Raw genomic sequence first — 5,649 nt, 5'->3', positions numbered from 1 at the left:
GAACAATGAACTCCAGAGTTAGTTTCTATCTTCACCAAATTCTTTTCAATTTCTATTTCTCTAGAAAGATTCTAGTCTTTGAGGACATGTTGCAGTATATCCCATTCATGAAAAGGGCAACCACTGTGACCACATTGGCCTATCTATTTTAATTTCAACATCACAAAAGTCATGGAGACAGCCGTTAGCAAACATATTCTCGAGCATCATCAATTTCTCATCTTTCTAAATGATCGCTTTAGTAAAACCAAATCTATTCGAGACCTCCTCTTCAATATCACTCACTAGTGATGCCTTGCTTTCAAGAGATTTAACAAAAGACAATGTTCTTACAGCTGACATAAGCAAAGTTATTTGTAGTTGGCATTCGTTTTGTCAAAATTCATACAATCAGCTTATACAAGGCCTCTTTTGTTCAGCGTATCTCATGATTATGTTTACCACCATTTTAACCAAATCGATAACTCAAATATATGTAGCATAATTTGTTTTTGATGCGTTCTTCTCTAAAGTACGTTGGTCTTATCTGGAGTTTACTTCATGTTGTATAAACAAACGTAATTCATTTATTATCAGTGTTGTCTTTGTTTACAGCCGACTCCACGTCGGACAAAGAAACACTCTCACAGACAGACTTTTATGTTTACTTACTAAAAATTCTTTTCTTGAACAAACAGAATTATTTCTAAATTGGAAGCAATTTTTATATGCCCCACTTAGAAGACAAAATTTTATAATTGGTGTCCTCAATGTTGGAACGCGCGCGCTTCTGATCTACGATTGGTGACCTCGGCTGTGGATATTCGGACAGGCGCATTTCTACAATGAGATCCTGACTGTGTAAAATAGGATGATGATCCCTACATTTGGTGATTATCAACATTGTAGCATTCGCATTTCCACTAACAGTCACATACGCAACCTTCGTTTGAACACGTGATCTCTTTGCCGTACATAAACTTTTACACAACGATTTGTTCCATAGAATTTTTGTCACTGTACACAGTAGTATCGTCGAATCTATCGACCTCAATTTTCAAGAACAACTACTGTATTAATACATTGCCACAGCCAGTAGTTGTTCTAGATGTCTCCGTTCAGGACGTTAATAAATTCTTGACATATACCTCTGTGACATGCTACGCTATTTTAATATTGGCTTCTCACAAGAATTAAACGTTGAAGCAACAGTTATTTCTAAAACCTTATTTTTAAAAGATTAAAACAATAATTGACGACACACACTCGTGTCAAATACTCCACATTATCAACGCTTATAATCTATTTGCACCGTAAACAGAGATTTGATAATGTAATTAAGTGGTAACATAAGTAAGTGACAAATGACTTTTGTGATTAACACCGTCATTGTAAAACCATTTATATATTTTATTTTCAAACCCTGCATCTAGGACAGAGTTCGGCAAACTTTTTGGAAGGTGGGCCACATTGGAAATATTTTTATGTCTAGCGGGCTAAAAAGAATGTAAAATGTAACACGATCATACAAGTCTGTAGAAGCAATTTAGAGTATTTTTTGTTTAATTACTTTACTTTCCTCTATATGCAATTGAAGGAGTATTTTTTTTTAAATAAACATTATACTTAACGTATACACTCTGTCGATAGGCTACTTACTGCAGTATTTTTACTGCGATTACGTCTCTTATAGACTTGCTGTGTTAAAAACAGAGGCGATATTAATTAAATACTGAATCAATTGAATAAACCGGATTTTTAATCAACTGAGCGGCTATTTGCAACATCAGTGAATGTTTTATTAACTTTCTCCTTATATCACAGACAACAAATTCACGTCCGAGCATGTGGTTGGCTACGAGTATGTGTCTTTGATTGTAGGATGTAGACTGATATTTGGAGTCTACATCCTATCCCTGGATTAGAGATGGGATGTAGACTCCAACTAAGTCAGTGACTTGTGCGGAGTCGGATGATCCACTCACTATATCGAAAGCGTCAGCTCTATCTGCTCTACACCAGAATTTGCTGTCAAAATCCACCTGGGTACCCCAAGCTGCTAGTATTATATCAATATATTGACGGAATAAATCGTAGTTAGACTTAGCAAATATCAGGGCTTTATTGAGAAGGATGATGTTAGTAGTACTACAATAGTTATCTGTAGCTTTTGTGTCTCGGGAGAGTCATTTTCTTTTTGTGCTTTATAATTTAACACACTCATCGGTGTAATTTCCACTTATTTCTTATTTTTATTTTCCTAAAATTTTCGTTGCGTCTTGCAATCTTTTCAATAGTCTTAAGACTATTGAATTATAGATTATAAGGCACAAAAAGAAAATGACTCTCCCCAGACACAACAGAATATGCTTCAACACACGAACTCACATAAAGAATCGTGCAAACCAAATCCCAAAACGAAATATCTATATCTAGTTGTAGGAATTTGCTATTTAAGCTTATGTCTAGTTGCTTAAGCTACGCTATAATCGACGGGTGTCAGACCACAAGGCTAATCGTATCTTAGATTTGAGAGTAGGTGCTATTCTATCTTTAATTATCTTACTAATCTGGCCTATGTTGGATCTAGACGGGGCAAATTAGTCTTACTGAGGGGTTGGTTAAGAAATTGGGTGATTTTGAGTTTCCTAAGGGCACATGGTTCTGTTCTATCGTCTATCTCTAGCTTTCTAACAATTTCTAAGCCTCTGGCGTCAATGATATTTAATATATCTATGCTTGAATGCTTGTGTCTATCATTCAGTTCCTTCGCAATTAAACTTTTATATAATTCTCTATTGATAATGTAGACATTACCGGTTTTGTCAGCTGGTGCAATAATCTCGGGAGCTTTCTCGAAGTAGACAAGTAACTTTTGAAGCTATTGTTGGTGTTTTCGGATGGTGGTGGGGTATTTCCTGAATCTCTCACTAAATGTGTGTGCTGTTTTGGTGTATGAATTTAATCCGTTCTCGGTATCCGGCCCTAGCATTAAATGTGAGATTCAGGAAATACCCCACCGCCATCCGAAAACACAAACGAAAGCTTCAAAAGTTACTCGTCTATTTCGAGAAAGCTTCCGGAATTATTTTACCAGCCGACAAAACCAGTAATGTCTACATTATCAATATACAATTATATAAAAGTTTAATTACGAAGGAATTGAATGACAGATACAGACATGCAAGTATAGATATATTAAATAACATTAATTCTAGAGGCTTAGAAATTTTTAGAAAGCTAGAGATAGCCGACAGAACAGAACCAGCTATAGATAGAACACACCCCTAGGAGACCCAGAATCATCCTAAAAGATCACAACCTAATTTCTTACCCCCCCCCCCCCCCAGTAAGACTGATTCCGCCACTTTAAATACGATATAGGCCGGATTAGTAAGATAATTGCCGATAGAATAGCACCCAGTCTCAAACCTAAGATACGATTAGCCGTGTGGTCTGACAATCGTCAAGTATAGCTTGGTTTAAGCAACTAGACATAAACTTAAATAGCAAATTCCTACAACTAGATATAGATAACTATTATAGTATTATTAACCCTGTCCTTCTCAATAAAGCCCTGATATTTGCTAAGTCTAACTCCAATCTATCCCGTCAAGAAATTGCTATAATACTAGTAGCTAGGGATACCCTGGTAGATTTTGACAGCAAATTCTGGTGTAGTGCAGATAGTGCTGACGACTTCGATATAGCAAGCGGATCATCCGACTCCGCACAAGTCACTGACTTAGTTGGAGTCTACTTCCTATCCCTAATACGAGATCACAAAAATACCACTCCATATTTAACAGGCATAACGTGAAGGTGTCATACGCAATCTCCTCCAGCTTGAAGCAGCATAAGCACCGAATCAGCAACAGGATGCTAAACAAGGGCTCGAGCAACACCCCCAGGGAACCCTCAACTAATGTACCTGTATACAATGCTCACTCGACCGACCGCCAGGAAGGGTTACGCATAGGAACCCATAGCATGGACCTATCGGGAAATAATAACAACCAAATTCTAAGTAACCCAGAGAGTCTGCATAACAATAACATAGTGAAAACGAACTGACATGTAACGAGAACGACGGGAATAACGGAATACAACTAGTCACTAACAGCAGCCAGCAATAGGTGCTCGTGTAGGGACAAATCAAGGTACCCACTCGGTAATCTCTGCACGATTTGCAACATCGTATATAAATGCACAGTGCACACACGAGGAGGCCCGTGTGTGTTCATAGGTGTCACGGACGATTCATTCAAGAATCGATATCTCAACCACATTTCAACTTTTAAGAAAATAACTACGAGACACACAACATCACTGGTGGAATTTCTGTGGAAACTGAAATCAGATAAGATCAACTATGTATGAACTGTCCTGGGCACTTGCGAGACACGCAAAACCATACAGCACCCTTTCTAGGGGGTATGGGTAGTGCTTGGAAGAATTTTTGTCCATTTTACTAACTAGAGAAAGAGTAATTAACACATTAACTGAATGAATTGCACGCTGCACACACGGTAAAAAAGCCAGCTGCACCCACTACAACATCCCAGCGTTCCCACAGCCATATCTTGCACGCACCGAGAAACCCAAGCTGGGAAAATACCAACAGATGTATCTATGTATGCATCCACACATGAATGTAATTACGGTTATATCTTCCTAAGTATGCATGTATCCTGTATAAGTCTGTGCTTGTATATATGAATGCACGCTATATAAAAAAAATACACAAATATAAATGTACGTGTGCGTGTATTTGTCTGTGTGTATGTATATGTATATATGTAAATGTGTATATGTGTATTTACACACGCACACACACACACATAAATGTAAGGATAACCAAGTTAGGCAGGTCGATATACAAAGAATATTAAATACATCAATTACAAAAAAGTATATATATGCTTACATGCAAAAAGGTTCGACTTACACAGAATAGAAATGATACCAAGAATTAAAGGACGTTGGAGAAGAGTATTACAAATCCAACGGCCGTTTCTGGGGGCTTGGTAGTCCAAAATAATGTTTGTAGATTGATTTCATCGTTGGATCAGACGAGCCTCTGTCTTCAGGGAACAAATATTACATTTGAGGTGATGAGAGAAAGGAGATTAAAGATATTCTATAGATGAACAGAATAGACTAAGCGGAGCAGAAGCACACACTAAGACGGAAAGTGCCGCTGAAAAGGTCACAGACGTATGACGAAAGGCTTTCGGACAATGGACACAAATTATATATATATATATATATATATATATATATATATATGTGTGTGTGTGTGTGTGTGTGTGTGTGTGTGTGTGTGTGTGTGTGTGTTTAGCTTTATATGTACGTGTATGTGCATTTAGCTATATATGTATGTACGTATGTGTGTGTGTATTTATATGTGTGTGTGTGTATGTGTATGTGTGTACGTGCGAGAATGTGCGTCTGTGTACCCATGGGTCTGTGTAGGTGTCGGTGTAAGTGTAAATATAGATAGATGCGTATATATACATACACCGAGTGACACTTGTGCGCATATAAATGAGTCTATGTCTGTGTATATGTCAATGCGTACTTGCATGTGCCAATATGGGCGGAGCTGTAATTTAACAGGATGTTTGAGTTGATTTGCCGTTTGCTCGTTCCATGCATATTTGGGATGGG

General features: G+C 37.5%; 1 protein-coding gene across 1 annotated transcript in view; it reads right to left on the bottom strand.

Moving 5' to 3' along the window:
- The window catches only part of LOC106882161 (uncharacterized), a 30,731-nt gene extending 25,498 nt beyond the window's left edge, over positions 1 to 5,233 (bottom strand). The window contains exon 1 of the mRNA XM_014932741.3: positions 4,928 to 5,233. The gene's annotated coding sequence lies outside the window, so the exon portion shown is untranslated. The remainder of the gene's footprint in view (positions 1 to 4,927) is intronic.
- Positions 5,234 to 5,649: the final 416 nt, after the last annotated feature.

This window comes from Octopus bimaculoides, chromosome 16 (genome assembly GCF_046866305.1).
Source record: "Octopus bimaculoides isolate indiv1 chromosome 16, ASM4686630v1, whole genome shotgun sequence".
Lineage (NCBI taxonomy): Eukaryota > Metazoa > Mollusca > Cephalopoda > Octopoda > Octopodidae > Octopus > Octopus bimaculoides.
Note: the sequence above shows the minus strand (reverse complement) of the source record. Positions and strands in the feature narration are given on the sequence as shown.